Genomic DNA, 19481 nt, shown 5'->3' on the forward strand with positions numbered 1-19481 from the left:
CCCCTCCTCACTGTCCCAACCAAAGTCTGCATGAACACTCTGCTCTCCGCAGGAGGCATATAAAGTCACCCTCTTCCCATTTACCCCCACTGCAAGGTGGTGCCACTGGCCATCATGGGGGTCATAGGGCAGTGCCACTGAGGTCTTGGGTCCTGTATGAAGGAGCAGCCGACCCGGGGCAAGCTGCAGACCCAGGAGAAGTTTCTTGCGACTTGAGAGCAGGGTGAAGAGGAAGGCACTGTTGACACGGTGTGAGCGTACACTCAAGACTAGCACCAGGTTGGGCCAGATGGCTGGCGAGATAATTGAGTACAATGGAGCCTCAACACGCGCTCGCTGGGTGAGGATGATCCCTGATCGGAACGAAATGACCCCTGCTGGCACCGAGCGCGACGGCTTCTCTCCCTTAAGCCCCAGCTTTTGGAGGATGTCCACATCTGGAAAAGAGGAACAGTGGTGTTTAAAATACACAATACACCATTACATGTAACACCACACACATTTAACAAGGTTCCCACTGCAATGGCAGCAGCACTGTAGTAAAATGCTTTTGAGGACTTGTGAAAAAAGAGAATTGGTAATTTTTTCATTGACAACTGCCAGTCAAACTTCTGAATTTCCTGATTTCTGATTATCCCAAATTTGAAATCACAAGGGCAACTTGACATGGCTCACATCATTTAACACCATTTTTTTATTCCATTCATACAACAAAAAAAGATATTGCATCTATTTTAGAATATAGCCAATTAGTTTAATTGGTGCTGTATCGCCAGTTGAGCAGTACTTCTCTTTATTAGCTGGGATAAGCTCTAATGTCTGCCCCAACCTACATCTAATTTCTTCTACAGCCTGTCAGTGAGTAGATTTGTAATGTAAAATTCAAAACATGGTGTCCATCTTTAAAATGAAAAGTATTGCCTCTCTAGCTGGATTGTAAAAGGACACACTGTCAATAATAAAAAGGGTACCTCGAACAATTGTTAAGTAGTAGGACAGAAATAATAGTTATGGGAAAGAGGCAATGCTATATGGAAGTAGGTTTATAAGAAAGCATGGCTCTGGGCATTAATTGTTCTGGATGTGTCAGAGTAAGATAATCCCTTCACAGCTGGATAAATGACAGCCAACAACAGTTTAGTATGAGTGTAACATTGCATAAATGGTCATTCTTAGCAGCTGGAGTATAAAACACTGAACTGTGTATATCCAGGCTCTACTGTTCTTCAACAAAGCCCACGCTTTGTGTACTGAAATACCATGTACCAACTTTGAGAGCAATGCATGGACAAAGGAGGGAAAAGGTGATTTCTTATGAGATAATATACAGCAGTGACACCCCCCCCTCCAGCACACACGCACAAAATTAATGAGAAGCGCACATATACATATTTGTAGACAAAAACAAAGGAGCACCCGTATGCAGATGCACACCGCACGCACACCAGGGCTGCCGCAGGGGGGTGCGAGGCCCTGTGCGAACTTGACGTGCGAGGTCCTGCTCATCGACATGGACATGGAATCATGGTCACATGCACTTAGCTGTTCTAGTTCTACTGCATGCAGCTCTTCTAGTTCTACTGCATGCAGCTCTTCTAGTTCTACTGCACGCGTAAGCTTGGTGCAACACATTCTAACAAGTAGAATAACACAGCAGCATCATGTGCACAGTCTCAGCTATGACTTTGTTCTATTATCTTTCAAAGGGAAAAATAATCCACAATAAATCTATCGGCTTTACACCATCAAGTCAGCTCAGCTGTCAGTTTATTTTGGCATGTTGAATTATAAAAGTATGTTACAATTCAATATTTTAGGTGTATAACCTACATTTCAGTCAGATTTTAGATCATTTTTCAGACCGGTCATTACACGTAGCCTACGGTCACCATCACATGCGCCTACTAGCTTCGCACACCTGTTCAGCAACCAGTGTTGATGAATTTATCCAGCGATCCTCACAGCGCCTTATGAAAATGTTCCTTTTTTAAAAAATGTTTCCCCTTTTCTCAGCACCGAACTCGGCTGCACTCTCGTGCACCTGATGTTGTTTCCCCCTCTCCTCCTCCCTTGCAGTGAGCAGATGGAGATGGAGCACGCAATACCTAACGACGCAATATCGAACATGAAAAAACCTGACTAATTAGTTGGATTTTTTTTTCATGGGACTTTGACTATGACTATGCATAATGTAATTGACACACAGGAATTTCATTTTAGAAGCATGTTGGGTCAAGAGCAGTAATTAAGAAATCATATTCATATATATATATTAAAAAAACAAAACTTCAGGATTGCAGGTTAGGTGCGAGGCCCCGGAGGGGTGAGGCCTTGCGCAGTCGCACAATTTGCACAGCCAATGTGGTACACACATAGACAGAAGTATTAACATTTTACGTATCACATTACATCACGTTTTTTTTTTAGCATTTATTTACTTACTTACTTATTTACATATACACATATATATACATATATACATACATACATACATACATACATACATACACACACATATACATACATACATACATATACACACACACGCACGCACGCACACACACACACACACACACACACACACACACACACACACACACACACATATATATATATATATATTCCCCCCAGTTCCCCTTCTCCCCTGAACAGGCGCCCCGACCGACCAGAGGAGGCGCTAGTGCCTCGACCAGGACACATATCCACACCCGGCTTCCCACCCACAAACATGGCCAATTGTATCTGTAGGGACGCCCGAACAAGCTGGAGGTAACAAGGGGATTTGAACCGGCGAGCCCCATGTTGGTAGGAAACGGAATAGACTGCTATGCTACCCAGATGCCTTTTAGCATCGTATTTTAGCAAACACTAACTAGCACATGAGTGACTGATACAATGTCTGAGTGTTAATAAATAATCAAAGAAAGTTGAATCAGTTCATCTGGATACAACGTTTATTGACAGAAACGTTTCATCACTCATCTAAGTGACCTCTTCAGTCACAAACTGACTGTAGGTATCCCCACCCTTATAAACAATACAGCTGCATAAGGACCAAAACCAACGAACAGTTTCATATGCAAATATGGGCGTGACCATTAACTAGTGTTTCAATGGCCATGTGTACTATTCATAGAGGATTTGGGAACAGTACATGTAAACGCTGTACCCAGATGAACTGATTCAACCTTCTTTGATTCTCTTACCTGGATTATTGAGCATGCATTAAGCCATTTGTAAGTAAGATTTATAAATCAGGGTTTTTAAGATCAGATATTGCCATTGCAAGAGCCGGCAGTGAAACAAAAGCATGCAAGGAGGATCCTCCCTGCTACATATCTTTGTATGCTCTGCTTTTTATTTACTCAGAAGTACATGCCAAGCATTGCAGAAGTAAACCGTTATGGTGTGATCCTTCAGTCTAACTGGGAAAATAGCTGACATAACATTCAGACAGGTAAAGTTAAGGCTAGAGGAAAGAGGTCTAATTCAGCACAAAAAAAAAAAGGCGATAACAAGGAGGTGGAGATATTGAAAAGTCAAAGTGAGTCAGAAGACTGACAGGAGGAAAGGGTAAAGAGAAGAATTAGTAGGTGGACAAGATAAAAAAAATACTGAATGATAACCTCATGCCATACAAATTAATTTCCCTGCTTTCCTTCTATCTGACACTCCCTTCATTCCTTCTAACTCCCTCTAGAAACGTGAGGCCCCTGTCAAATGGCCACGGATTGAGATCGGCTGTTGGGACTCATACAATTAAGGTTTATTGGTAAACTACACCAAGATTTGGATGTGGGAGAGACAGCAGCGTATTTGCATATTGTCTTGTGTTTGGCACTGACAACGCAAGCTATTTTGGTGGGTGACGGGGATTTTTCCAAAAGCTTTCATAATTCAATAAGAAAAAGTGTTTCATCTGTTATTGTATATAGGGTTAGTTTTAGGGTTCTTTTTTTTTTATAAAAAATGTAATTGTAAAATTTTGGGACTTTGGGTGTCCGGGTAGTGTGGCGGTCTATTCCATTGCCTACAAACACGGGGATCGCCGGTTCGAATCCCCTTGTTACCGCCGGCTTGGTCGGATGTCCCTACAGACACAATTGGCTGTGTCTGCGGGTGGGAAGCCGGATGTGGGTATGTGTCCTGGTTGCCGCACTAGCGCCTCCTCTGGTCGGTCAGGGTGCCTGTTCAGGGTGGAGGGGGAACTGGGGGGAATAGCGTGATCCTCCCACGCGCTACGTCCCCCCTGGTGAAACTCCTCACTGTCAGGTGAAACGAAGCAGCTGGCGACTCCACATGTATCGGAGGAGGCATGTGGTAGTCTGCAGCCCTCCCCGGATCAGCAGAGGGGGTGGAGCAGCAATCGGGATGGCTCAGAAGAGTGGGGTGATTGGCCGCATACAATTGGGGAGAAACCCCCCCCCCCCAAAAAAATAGTGTCTCATATGCCTTTCATAAATGTAATGACGAGATTTAGTGGCTTGATGACATCACATAACAAGCTAAACCTTAAGCACTAGCTGAGGTAAACACATTTCAAGGTATCTGTACCGACACCTCATCCATTTGAGTTCCACCAACTTGCTGAAGAGAGTGTACGGGTTTTATGAATCCAGTGAGACTGAAACTAGAAAATCTGCTTAAATGTGATAAAAATTAGCTATCTGTCCTCAAAATCCAGATCAGGCCATGTGTGTTCTGAAGTTGTGCAGATCAGTTAGAGATGAACGTCTTTCACAAGGTCAAATACTGAACACATTCAAGTCAGAGGAGATAATTCAGATCATACACCCGTCCGAAGGTCTGCAGTGACAAGCCTACCCCAACATGCTTGACATTGCCAAGCCTTCATGAAACAATTATTCCCTGTTTATCCTCAGTATTATGCTGCAGCTATATTGGTCTGCAGAGGCTTTATAAGTATAGATTTTCTAAGAAAGAAGTTTATTGCCCCCTGCACAATGATATTTCTTCAGGTGCTGGTAAACTACAGGGAAAAGCATTTCCATGAAAAACCATGTTTTCTGCACACTAAGATATTGGACCAACTTGTCTGGAATGACTGCTCTTCCTGTTGGCGGATGACTGAACTTGATGAAGCATGGGTGCAAACATGTTTGCTCACAGGATTCACCTGCCATAAGAAAATAATTACAATGAAAAAGACAAGCTGGTCAACTGTCTTAATGTGTGGAAAACATATATCTTTATGTACTTTAGATGTTCTCAGTTGAACTTGCAGTGCATATTACATTACAGTACTCTTCTGTGTGGAGTTTGCATGGTCTCCACGTGTCTGTGGTGGGTTTAATACTCCTGTGTGTGCCTCTGACGGAGGCATGGCAAGACAAACTGGAGTTGGTCCCCGGTTGCTGCACGGCGGCTGCCCACTGCTCCTAGCTACACAGCTAGGATGGGTTAAATGCAGAGCGTACTTTCCCCATGGGGATTAACAACGTATCTCAAAATCAAGAAGAAGAGAAAAAAAAGCCAATGTTGGCGAAGAGCTGTTGTACAGAGTTTATTTTCATGTTTGACAAAAAATAAATTTTAGCCTCAACCACAGGAGGGTGTTTGTTTTTCTTTGCTAACAATTAAATCAGTTAGCAATGCATGATGGGGAAAAAATAAAGCCAGAATCTCAATTCAACCCATTGACCTGAAAGCCCGCTCAACTGGTTTTCATGTAACATACATCTAATCACTTTACATGAGCTCGGCTCCTAGAGACTGGCCCCTTAGTCCCCATGGTCATGTGAGGCACTGCGGTGAGACCAGGTCATTCTGCTGGTGGTGGCTTACCCAGTGCTCAGACAGAGGGAAATCTCAATGCTGGCACAAGTAATTTTGAATGGGCTCAGTGAGGGCCAGACCAGCCCGTACCAGGATCATAAAATCAGGCTAAGGGAACTAATCCCCTGCTACTGACCATCCACGGCAAACGTACATTCCCACAAGGGTGAGAGAGGAGGGAGGGATGCTCTGGAAAGCTAACAAGCATGTTCTTGTGAATAGGAGGCATTAGAACTGGAATTAGTGGACCGCAGGACATTGACCTTAGCAAGAAGTCTCCCCTCATTCCTTCCCCACTTTCTCCCTTTCACATCGGTTGAGTAAAACTCCATGCTTGTCAAGACTTTCTGAACATGACCAGAGTCTCCACAAGATATCATAACATCTGTCTGCCTGCAGTGAGGCAACCGGTTATAGTAGAGCAGGGCTCCAATATAATTCCCAGAATTCCCTATGATTGTTGTGATTATCATGATAATTTTACATGATATCGATGTATACAATGACATCAGTTTGCATATGCAAAAATACCACATTTAAGAAACCAGCTGAGGCTCATCACATTAAACTATTTGGTTACCAAAATAAAACCAGTTTTTCATGCAATACTCCTTCAAATATTTCAGACCTCATTTTGTCAGAAATTTTATGTAATGGATTTTCATCATTGTTGATTTAGACAGCAAAATTGTGTATCACGATATGACAATGTCCAAACTGCATCCTGATACAATACCACTAAAAGACGACAAACAAACAAATATTGAGTTATTGCCCAGCTGTCTGGCCTTCCAGCCCTCCGGCTAACCTCCCTCTGCTAGGCAATCCCAACACTGATCCATCCTAAGAGGGAACGAGAAGCAAGTAGGGAGGACATGAGGGATTTCCATGTGATCTCAGATATGGGCCCCTGGCTATCCTTGTTGTCTCTGGGCTCTTCTGCCCCTGGGTCACTGGGCCTCCCCTAATGGGGACATGTGGTTAATAGCACTGCTTGTGAAATGATGGAGTACTGAATAAAGAGTTCAAACTTCCTCTTTATGAGCACATTCCTCTTTATTTGACGTTTAAATGGGCAAACAATGTTGTGCTGACCTGAAAGGATGATAGTGAAAGAGGGAGTCATGGCAGAGTGATAAAGGGGGAACAGACAAATGCCGAGGTCTGACAGAGATGTGCTCTGTTAAAAAGCAACAAGAACAAGCGAGGTACTAGATCTAACAGAGGAGGGAGCTCATAAATGGCGTTAATGTTATTAGGGCATGCATCTTGTATAAATCCTTCTGGGATCTTTTAAATGCCTTATCAAACACGTTGCCTCCCCCTTTTTTTTATTTTACTGACAGTGCTAAAGCTTCTTATATATCTGATAACTTGTCCTTCAGATACTATAAGTCCTACTTGATTTACTTAAATGAACTAAACTTTGTCATGTTCTGTATCTATTTATGTATCTATTTCAAACTGTTTTGTTCATTTACTTAGCCATACAGGGGCACATCCAAAGAGCATCAGTATCTATAGTTACCAACGTACTTCAGACAGTGAAGTTAGACTCCAACAACATACTTAAAATACACCATTATCATCTCACACCATATCCTCTTTAACTGTAATATTTATTTATTTTTATTTTTTGGGGGGGGGGGTTCCCCATTTTTTCCCCCCAACTGTACTTTTTTTCCAATTATGCCACTCTTCCAAGCAATCCCGGTTGCTGCTCCACCCCCTGTGCCGATCCGGGGAGGGCTGCAGACTACCACATGCCTCCTCCCATACATGTGGATTCGCCAGCCACTTCTTTTCACCTGACAGTGAAGAGTTTCACCAGGGGGACGTAGCACATGGGAGGATCTCGCTACCCCCCCCAACAGGCGCCCCGACCGACCAGAGGAGGCGCTAGTGCAGCGGCCAGGATGCATACCATCATCCGGCTTCCCACCCGCAGACACGGCCAATTGTATCTGTAGGGACGCCCAACAAAGCCGGTAACACAGGGATTCAAACTGGTGATCCCCGTGTTGGTAGGCAAGGCAACGGAACAGACTGCAACGCTACCCGAATGGCCTTGTAATATTTATTCTTGAAGTATGTTTCCAATCAGCGATATAAAAATCTGTTTCATTATTCTCAAAACTTGTTTTTTCATGGCAGAAGGCACAGCGAGGACGAGCCAAATTCAGTCATGCTGTTGTTATTCATCCAGTTTCTTATGGGGCTGGCATGTCATGCATATGGCTGCAAGACTTTCCGTTACCCCAAAAACACTAGTGCTTTCTAAAAGTGTTTGGCTGAGGGAACCAAACTTCTCTTTTTATATACTCTACTTTTTCTATTTTAGAACACAATAAACACAAGGTCACACACTTACATCGGATAATATACATAAGAGTTGTTAGTCACAGACTGGTTAACTTTCATTCCCCTCCACTTTCATGTTTCACAATTGTATTTACTATTGTTTCAGTTGTCAGCCTTAGTCTGGTATGTGTCCTACTTAGTCCGATACTCTCCTCCTGTGTCTTTCTGTAATCCCCCCCCCCTTTTCCTCCCCAATTGTACCTGGCCAATTCTTCCAAGGCATCCCAGTTGCTGCTCCACCACCTCTACCAATCCGGGGAGGGCTGAAGACTACCACATGCCTCCTCCGATACATGTGGAGTCGCCGGCCGCTTCTTTTCACCTGACAGTGAGGAGTTTCGCCAGGGGGACGTAGCATGTGGAAGGATCACGCTATTCCCTCCAGTTCACCCTCCCCCCTGAACAGGAGCCCCGACTGACCAGAGGAGGCGCTAGTGCAGCGACCAGGACACATACCCACATCCGGCTTCCCACTCGCAGACATGGCAAACTGTGCCCTTAGGGAAGCCCGACCAAGCCGGAGGTAACACGGGGATTCGAACAGGCAATCCCTGTGTTGGTAGGCAACAGAATAGACCGCTACACTACCCAGACACCCTTCTTTCTATAATCTTAAACTGAATGTCATACGTTCCACACTGTATATGCTGTTTAATATATCTACCCATGGGTTCAGGGTGGGGGGCTTTTTAAGAAGCCAGTGTCTTGTAATTGCCTTCTTGCTTGCTACCATGAGAATGTCCATCCATCCATTATCCAAACCGCTTATCCCGTTCTCAGGGTCACGGGGATGCTGGAGCTTATCCCAGCAATCATTGGGCGGCAAGCAGAGAGACACCCTGGACAGACCGCCAGGTCATCACAGTACCGACACACACACACACACACACACACACATGAGATCTTTTTTGTAAAAGTTTGTCTCTTACATCCAGTTCCTCAGATATGTTTCCTAAGTAGAAAGACAGACAAGCAAAATCAATATCAAATCTTAATATACTCTAAGTGGTGGCTTGAACACCAGCCCAGAAAGGCCGTATGATGGGACAAGACCAAAAGATGTGAGTGTGGTCTGCCGTTAAGTGCCCACACTGTCTCCAGCATTGGTTCTGAAGTCCAGCTTGTTTTGATTTTAGTCTTGGGGTTGTGAAAAACCTCACATGGTTCACAAGGGTCCAACCCTTTACCTATTATGGCTAGGGTTCGGGTGATGGCGTGGGATGAGCTGTTGATAGGCCAGAAATTGGTATCGTCTAAAAATCATGCAAAATACGAGCAACTACCTCAACCCCATGGTTGATGGTTGTGGGTCTGTGCTGCGGTCAGTGTCACTCATATTCTTTCAGATAGCTTTGAAAACCAGTCTTCTTTCAACTAAGCGGATCTAGCCTTAAGACAGGCAGACAGACAGACAGCATGGGGTTCTCTCCTCCAGGCTGAACAACTTAGCCTGCTGTCTCCTGCACCATAGCCGCCTCTTGAGTCAATAAAAATACCCATGGCTTACTCTAGGTGCCTCCAACACTATTCGCCAACATTTCACGCAACACCAGGTATGCCATTAGGTCTGGATTATACACTCGGTAACACTTTCTTTAGATTTGGTGGTTTGGAAATGGGTTTATGAGTTATATGATGATTTTTTTTTTATTTTGATTTTGAGATACTTTATTGATCCCCATAGGGAAATTACGCTCTGCATTTAACCCATCCTAACTGTGTAGCTAGGAGCAGTGGGCAGCCGCCATGCAGCACCCAGGGACCATCTCCAGTTCGTCTTGCCATGCCTTGGTCAGGGGCACAAACAGGAGTATTAATCCTAACACGCATGTCTTTTTGATGGTGGGGGGAAACCGGACCACCCGGAGAAAACCCACCACAGACACGGGGAGAACATGCAAACTCCACACAGAGGACGACCTGGGATGACCCCCCCCCCAAGGTTGGACAACTCTGGGGTTCAAACCCAGGACCTTCTTGCTGTGAGGTGACAGAGCTAACCACTGCGCCACCGTGGGCGGCACAGGGACCAATCATATGATTGAGCATCATCTGATCATGTCAGAATAATTGTGTTTGATAGCATAAAGGGTTGCCCACTCACCTTCAGCTTGTCTATTTTGTTGAGATTGGCAGTGGGTAAAGTAGAGTAAAGACTAGTTCATAGTTTGGTGATTTATAATTGTCTGATCAAAGTCGGTGCAACGTCACCAATATCCCATTGACGTCGCGCCGACTTTAGATGCTGTCACTGATAAAATGCATAAACACACCAGCGATAATCGAATGTCAAAGTTTGGGAATTTGCTCTCAAAACACGGGAGGCAGAAAACCAGGAAATAAATGCCCTTTGGTTTTAAACAGCTGATGGTGATCATTAGGCTAAGAATGTTCCATAATGTTGTCATGGCAACCGAGCCAGCGATGGGATCAAAATTCGACAAAATGTAAGTTATGGTGATGGATGCAACAACCACCGCATCAATGAAAGGTTGTGTTTCGACCACCGACCATCAAACAAAATGACTGCCTGTGGCAACATCCACACATCACCAGACTATATGACCTGGCTTTGAAGCAGAACGGGAGATACAGAAGAAAACTAGTGGGATTCGATCCCTGGCAAAAGAACCACATGTGTGGTTGGAGAGGCGGGGAACTCAACCACTGTGTCTGGGCACACAATCGTTGTTAGTGCTGGACTATATGGAAAATCTTACCATTCGGATAATCATTTAGATTTTACTCGATATCGATCACAATATCTGTTTACGTTTGAAAAAAATACCATATTTAAGAATCCAACTAAGATTCATCACACTGAAGTGGTTGGTAATGGTCCCCCCCCCCCGTTTTCTCCCCAATTGTATTCGGCCATTTACCCCACTCTTCCGAGTCGTCCCGATCGCTGCTCCACCCCCTCTGCTGATCTGGGGAGGGCTGCAGACTACCACATGCCTCCTCCGATACATGTGGAGTCGCCAGCCACTTCTTTTCACCTGACAGTGAGGAGTTTCACCAGGAGGATGTAGCACATGGGAGGATCACGTCATTCCCCCCCAGTTCCTCCTCCCCAAACAGGCGCCCTGACCGACCAGAGGAGGCGCTAGTGCAGCGACCAGAACCCATAGACACGGCCAATTGTGTCTGTAGGGGCGTCCGACCAAGCTGGAGGTAACACGTGGATTTGAACCGGCGATCCCCGTGTTGGTAGGCAACGGAATAGACCGCCACGCCACCGGATGCCAAAACCTAATATTATTAACTAGTCTTCCCTGCCTTTGTTTTTAATGAGCTCAGAGTTGGTATTGTCATACTTTGTTAAGGGGCATCTTACCAGCATCAGATAAGGAAGTGGAGCACAAGCATCCATCACTCATATTTGTACTGTAATCCTTCAGTCACAGGCTTTCCCCTCAACCACTGGGAATTTTTTTCCTGCCTCCACTTAATGATTAGCACAACAATTTTTTGACCAAAATGACTTAGAAAGTTGTTCCTGATTTTTCTACACTATAACGTCCATGGGCATCAAGTGTGTAATTTGGATTCAGAGTGGATTTTTTTGTTTGACCATGTGATCGCTGCTTCACTCGCTGGACCGTCTGACTCAACACAGGTTGTCATGGGAATGGCGGTTGGTCCAAAACCCCGTAACACTGTGTTTACATACCTATTCTGTGACACAACGTGCAAATATAATCCTGAATCCCACCAAAAAGCTCCAACAACCCTTACACAATTTTTTTCTTCTTCTTCTTCTGGTACATATGCAGTAGTGAAAGAAGATGCAGGGAGCAGAGGTGACTGGATCCCAGGATGTCTTACCTTCAGAGTGTACTTGTGCAAGTCCCAGGTAAAAAGTACAATATAAAACTGTACAGAGCAATAGGGCTCTCCTGTGGAGAAGAAGAAGAGAAGAGGCATTAGTCTTCAAACACCACAAACACTGACACACACCAACACCACAAACGGCTGTTTATCCATAAGTAGTTTAAGGACATTGCATGAGCCCTGAACGACCCTAAGGGAAGAAGAGTCTGTGTTTTAAGAAGCAGCGAACATGTCCGATAGATAAAAGCAAAGCAAAATAATTCATGACTGCATCCTCAACGCAACAACAAACAGAATCGCACAACATCTGCTTTGTGCGATTCTGCTGGATTAGCCATGTAGCGATTGTTTTGTGTTTTTTTTTGGGGGGGGGATTTCCCCCTCTCCTCCCCAATTGTACTTCACCAATTACCCCACTCTTCCGAGCCGTCCCGGTCACTGCTCCACCCCCTCTGCCAATCCGGGGAGGTGCTGCAGACTACCACATGCCTCCTCCAATACTTGTGGAGTCGCCAACCGCCTCTTTTCACCTGACAATGAGGAGTTTCGCCAGGGGGACGTAGCGCGTGGGAGAATCACGCTATTCCCCCCGCCCCCCCCCCCCGAACTGGCACCCCCGACCGACCAGAGGAGGCGCTAGTGCAGCGACCAGTACACATACCCACATCCGGCTTCTCCCACACAGACATGGCCAATTGTGTCTCTGGGGACGCTCGACAAAGCCGGAGGTAACACGGGGATTCGAACCGGCGATCTCTGTGTTGGTAGGCAACGGAATAGACCGCCACACTACCCGGACGCCAGTGATAGTTATTTTCAGATACAATATTCAGGTACTATTATGAATGATCTGCTTAGATTCAAGATACACCCTCTCTCCTAAACACACACACACACACACATTTGAAATACAATGGCAGCCTTATCTCGGTACCGTCACCACCACTAAGTAAGCGTGCAGCAGAGTAAGGGGACTGATTGGCAGGTGGACCGGCAGCTCAGCGGGTGACTGAGATTTATTGACCGACAGGGCAGCCATTGTTTACAAGTAGAGGTCATCGAGACACACAGTCACACAAAAGCACACTCTGAAGGAGGAAATGTAAAACACAGCTGTGGTCGCGGGGATTCGTTCAAGCAGGCAGGCAGGCAGGCAGGCAGACAGGCGGGGGGTGGGCCACATGTCCAAAACACACTCACATAGGAAAGAAGGAAGTAATGACGTCAGCATGTAATGACAAACATATTTGTCCCTATCGTGTGATGCACAAATAAGGGGGAAACATAGTTAATACTATATATAGCTGGCAAACACGTTTCCCCCCAAACGTCCTGGCCTCAACCAGAGGTTAACAAGTGTGCACATATCTGTGTGTATGTATGGGAGGGCATGTTTATGTTTGTGTTTATGTGTGCGAGAGAGAGTGAATGAGAGAGAGAGTGAATGAGAGAGAGGGGGGGGGGGAGAGGGAGAGAAGAGGGAGAGAGAGAGTGGGAGAGAGACAGTCAGAGTGAGTGAATGAGAGAGAGAGCGAGAGAGAGAGTGAGTGAATGAGAGAGAGAGAGGGAGAGCGAGAGTGGGGGGGGGGTCTCTTTCGGAGTGAGCAGGAGGAAGGTGGGAGTGATGGTAGAGACGGGTGGCTAGCTACAATCCTGTAATTCCGTGAAAGAAGCAGCAAAGGCTAAAAAAAAAAAGAAGAGGTTGCCTGACCTCCGGGTCGGTAACACAGCACAGCACACTTACTATCAATCAATGCGTGCGTGTTTGTGTGTGCGTGTGCACAAGATGTTAGAACAAATTTGCAGTAATTAAAGGAGGGAATAGGTGAGACAAAGGTTGCAGGTGTATCCTTCATATGTGTGAGTGTGTGCATAAGTATGGGTTTGCAGAGACTGTGCAGCTGCATTACTGTCAATCAATATGTGCACTTTGTGTGTGTGTGTGTGAGAGAGAGCGAGAAGAGGGAGAGAGAGAGCGAGTGTTTGTGTGCGTGCACATGTGCATGCCTTCGTATCTGTGCATCATCCTGCCAGCCAGCCAGCTGGTTGCTGTCTTAACTTGCATCTTATCAGCTGGGGGGAGATCGGCTGCTGAAAGTGAGTCATAATCGCTGAGAAATTTCCCTCCGTCTTAATGACTTGCAGTCCGTCACTCCGCCTGTTCGCTCCCGTGTAAACCGGATTTAGCTTGGAAACAAGGCGGCTGTCCTTGGGGGTTTGAAAGTTCTCGGTGGTTTGTTTTCTTTCTTTCTTTTTTCTAGGTGCTTCTAAAATGTGTGACAGTTTAGGGTTTTTTTTCATCTACAGAGCAGCGAGAAGGACTTCCTTTGAGATGGACGGAAGCCAGACTTTGCAGCTCGGAGAGCGAATAGGGCTGACATCGGCACATAGTCCCTGTCTGTTGTGGGTTTTTCGCAATGCAACACCAGACCATGACATGACTCTTTCGGGGGGAAACACTCAGCTGGGCTGAGTGAGCAAAAATACAAGCCAGCAGAACAACACCTCCCTCACTTCAACCCATTATCCGCCAGACAACCTAACCTACATTCTGTATGGTGAGACAGCCATCTCACACTTAAGAGGGCAGACTGAGGAACATTCCCACAGATGCTCCCAACAGACATCTGCCATATGATGCCTACACAAGAAGACTTTAGCAGATCTTTGCACTTCTGGGACACTGAGTCATTAGCGCCACCATTTCCCTTACAGAGACCAGCAGTCAGACAAAACAGGATGGCGACCACGACCAATGTAGTGGCGTGCATTCTGCCACACATCTGTCTGCTACTTGTTTATTTAACTCTTAAAATACATAAGATATTGGGCGTCCGGGTAGTGTAGCGCTTCTGTGCCATTGCCTACCAACACAGGGGTCGTCGGTTCGAATCCCCGGGTCTCTACGGACACAATTGGCCGTGTCTGCAGGTGGGAAGCCAGATGTGGTTATGTGTCCTGGTCGCTGCACTAGCGCCTCCTCTGGTCGGTCGGGGCGCCCGATCGGGGGGAGGGGGAACTGGGGGGGGGGGGGGGTTATAGCGTGATCCTCCCACGTGCTACGTCCCCCTGGTGAAACATCTCAGTGTCAGGTGAAAAGGAGCGGCTGGCGACTCCACATGTATGGGATGAGGCATGTGGTAGTCTGCAGCCCTCCCCGGATCAGCAGAGGAGGTGGAGCAGAGATCGGGACGGCTCGGAAGAGCGGAGTAATTGGCTGGATACAGTTGGGGAGAAAAAAAAACAAAACAAAACATAAATATGTACTTGGTTAGTGATCAGGCCTCTTATCTGCAGAAGTACCATCTGTCGTCCTCCTCAGACACGTCGGCTCTTGCAAGATGCAAAGAAGTCCGCACACTTTTAAGTTACTTCTCAAGTAGATCGCACCTGTACAGTACTGCGCCCCCTGTGCCAAATCACACAAGTGTTGTCATATGCGACTTATTTTACCTTCCTATGTGACATCATTTCCTTAAAGACCTAGCATTATCTACTGTCTACCCCCCCACTCTACTCTCACTCATGTTTCTCCATTTAATCACTTCATTTATCATATCATCTCCCTCCTTATCTCTTTTCCTTGACCTCAATGGCACTGGTTGTGAGTTTTTTGGGGAAAAAAACCTGTCTGCTCTCCAGGAAGCCCCAGCCTTTTCGCACAGACGCCTTAAGTATATCCACAAGCGGCATCCTGAGCTCTCCAGGCTGGAATCCAGTCAAACATCCAGAGAAAGGTGACTTTCATTAAAGGTGTCGTCGGGAGGCTGCATAGTTTTCTGTACTTTTCACTGACTTGGCCGACTCAGCCATTGCCTGAGAGCATTACCAACAGACAACCCTGCCTCCAGTGTACGCGTAAACCCGCGCGCGCACGCGCACGCACGTACACACAGTGGAAAATTCCGGGAAGTGAACTGATGGGCAGTAATGAGGAGAGTACCGCTCGTGCCCCATGCTCACCTACATCCTACACCCTCCACCCTAGTTTGTAATCCCCACCATTTCACCCAGCATATGTCCCGGATCGGTGTCGCTGCAGCGTCCAGATCGACTTGATAAGTGGTTGATCCCAGGAGCGAGACTAGTCAGCCCTGGAAACGGAGACTCTGCTCAGCTGCCAATTTAATTTCAATCATTTTATCTTTATGGGAAGTCATTGATTTGTGTTGAGATTTATTTCCCCCCCCCCCCCCACGTGTTAACGTGCTTATCCCCCCTGTCTTAGCGTGACAACCGCAGGTGAAGATCCCGAGACAACAGAGAGACATTGAGGGCGACATCATGTGGACAAGTGGTGAAGGATGTATGGAATTGCTAGTCCACAGGTAGATTTTTAGTCACCATCCCGGTCCTAATTAACTGTCAGAGTGATGCAATGACAATATTGACCTACAATTGCTGAACGCCTGAAGAACTTTCTTCTTTTTTTTTCTCTTTTCTCTTTCTTTTATATTCCATTATCCATTAAAGTATGAATTGAAACACCCGGATAGTATGAGAACTCAACATGAGGACCATTGGGCAGCTTGTCTTCAGTGAAAGCATAGCTCTGAGGGAAGCTGCCACTGAGCTTAGGTTAAATCTCTGGACTTTCCTTGAGGACTATTTGCTAGATTTGTGCACCACCCCCCTCCTCACTTTGACCCATTCATTCGCTGACACGGAGCAGTAGACTTAACCAGACCTAAAGTGCAGTAAACAAATCGTAGATAAGAGCGAGCGGGATAACAGATCCGCGTATCAACCTATCCCGACTCTAGATGATGTGAAGCTGGAGTATGGGTCATGACTCGGCTCCATCACACTAACCTCATTCTCTCAAGCAGTCTCTTTATACTACAACGCTGCCATGGCCAGATACATTCGTCCACCAAGTGGTCAGAGGATTAATCCGTGTTATTCTCTTGGCGAAATCGTATGGCCTTCATCTACACGTGACATTTTGAGTCACTGAGGATTAAAATAACTCCAACCGCTTCTCTTTTCAATATTGTGACAAATCACAGATTAGCAGGATCTCAACACCATCCCGTCTCCAGAAAGTTGTAGTTTTGACTTCTCCAGCGTGCGCACAGCGCTTCGTTTTGCACCTCCAAAATTGGAGCAACCCACGAATAGCAAAACGGAGAGGGTTAGTTATCCGGCTCTACCAAATTGTCTTACTGGTGCACTTATTACCGGTCTTATTTCCCGGTGGGAGCGAAATTGATTGTGGTGGGCTTCTGTAATTAACTCGCCGTCAATTAAGTGTGGTCTGTGCGCTCCGTGCGTAAACGGCGAGACGGACGCCGTTCCGTCGTGTTTTATGCGTAACAAATAAGCACAAAGGAGGCTGATTTGATAAAGAAAAAAACATTAGAAATAAATATGTAAATATTTCTGAGTGTCGTCCAAACTAACGGGACATCGGAGCACCGATGGTCACCGGCGCACATCATCCCTGGACGCGCGTTTTACTGACCGCTGAGAGCTGGACCACAGCCAGCCGGCACAACACAGGTCGGCGCACGCAGCTTGTGGACCAGTATCTTCTCGCCTCTGTTGCTTCCACCTGAGTTACTCCTCACGCCCGCAGAGATATAAAGCTTGTTATATCATCCTCGCCACTTAAAAAGATCTCCCTTCTTTCCCAACATCCCCAAAAAAAACATCAAATCCCTTCTAAGCACGGGGGAAAAAAAGAAAAGACAACTTACTTTGTGTCGAGATGAGAGGTTCTGCAATCTCTCCTTCGGATCCCTAAATTCATTTGTATTCATTTGTCCTGGCAGTCAAAAACCTGATCCGTTAATCACAGCGTGACTCCTTCGCGAGGGGGGCAGGAGGCAGCAGCCGCCGTCTTACACATCTGAGGAGCCGCGGATAAACTTCCGGAGGAAAAAGCTCATATCGATTCGCCTATCAAGTCCGACATAAACTCCCGGGTCGTCCCGCAGGTTGGTCTGACAGAAAGTTTCCCCCGCGTCTTTCGATAGTCCCCCTGTGTTTCATTCATTTATGCCGATCCAGAGGGGGGGGGGGGGTGCAGTCAAGAGAGAGGAGGGAGGAAAAAAAAGAAGAAGCTGGGTCTCGGGGAGGAGGTTACGGAGTCAGGAGCGCAGCGCTCATTTCTTTCCTTTTTAAATAGCCTTTCTGTGGGTAAGCGATGGCAAAAACGCGCCGCAGCGCCAGGTGTCAAGTTACACCGAGCAAAAAAAAAACTTACACGCCTTCTCCAGGGGGTGGCCACAGGGACCAGCTGTAGGTGTGCACCCCCCCCCCCCCTGTCGTCGTCCCGGCGAAACATCGTGACACATTGTGCAGCAGCCACTCTTTTAATCAGAAATTATGTAACGTGGGGACGCGTCCGAGCGACTCCCGATCCCGAGTCTCTCTCGCTCGCTCTCTCCTCTTCGCTTTCAAAATCCCTCCGGTTGCTGAACTGGATGTGAGATGAATAACTCCCGAGAGATGAGTTACCTGTGATAACCTGGGCCGACGTGGAGTCATAACATCCTACTTTGTTGGTTTTCTGAACCCGGTGGCTTGTTTGAAAAAAATGGAAATTCCCAGACTTATGAAATTTTCTGGCTTTGCGGGTAACTTGGCAGATGCGCCTCCCCTCTGTCGGTGTAGAAGTGGTGTAAGAAATAGCTGGGGAGACGGTTGTAGCCCGGTATACATTTCACAGCACAACGACAGGGAGAGAGGGGTGCAGAGGTGGCGATTCAAAGGCAGGTCACGGAGAAATATGCTATGTTCTGCTTTACAGGATGTGGATATTATACAGCTTATACTTACTGACAGCGGAATAAGGCACATTTTTAAGGTCTACATTTACACACCGCAATGTGTAAATGCAGACAATTCTTACACAATTACACACATGCATGAATGCACGCACGCACGCACGCACACTTTTATGTTGAGGAGAACGTTCCAGTAAACTTGTGGTTCCGCGCTTGTGTGCGGATGAATCAAGTAGTATTCGCTCATGCGCAGCATCAGCATCAACATAGTTGGACCTGGTTCTTCAGAGCTTTTGAGAGGGGTTTAATGGAGGCCCCTTTTTTGTCAAAGAAACTAAGAGCCACACCTGGACCAAACGCCACTTACCATAACAGGGGTGATGGCCTAGTGCAGGACCGGACCTAACATGGGCTTCCAACACAGCCACCGGTGCCAGTAATTACAACCTGAAATCTGGTTGTGCTTTCATAAACATGTACACATGGGTGATGACAAAACATCCTGCTTTGTACGGGAAGTTGCGCCGAACCTCTTCTGGGAGGTTGCCAGAAATGGACATCAGGCTCCTCCATCCTCTTCTGCCATCAGTAGTGACATGGTAGGGGATGCATGGCTGTTAGGTGGACGGAAAGAGTGATGTGGAGAACAGGAGTAGGAGAGATAAAAACTGCCAGATAGTGAAAGAAAACTCATACAAAGAGGACTTGGTATGCTCAGAGAGGAAGTTGTTGTTTTTGTTAAAAGCTCTTCAATGTATC

At 46.3% G+C, this 19481-nt stretch overlaps 1 long non-coding RNA gene across 1 annotated transcript; it reads right to left on the reverse strand.

Moving 5' to 3' along the window:
• Nucleotides 1-401: 401 nt before the first annotated feature.
• On the reverse strand, nucleotides 402-18051 carry LOC130121735 (uncharacterized). Its single transcript, XR_008811091.1, has 3 exons — nucleotides 17691-18051; nucleotides 11986-12056; nucleotides 402-437 (listed from the first exon to the last, which is right to left on the reverse strand). It is a non-coding gene; the product is annotated as an uncharacterized LOC130121735 (long non-coding RNA).
• Nucleotides 18052-19481: the final 1430 nt, after the last annotated feature.

The sequence above is a fragment of the Lampris incognitus genome, chromosome 12 (assembly GCF_029633865.1).
Source record: "Lampris incognitus isolate fLamInc1 chromosome 12, fLamInc1.hap2, whole genome shotgun sequence".
In the NCBI taxonomy this organism is placed as follows: domain Eukaryota; kingdom Metazoa; phylum Chordata; class Actinopteri; order Lampriformes; family Lampridae; genus Lampris; species Lampris incognitus.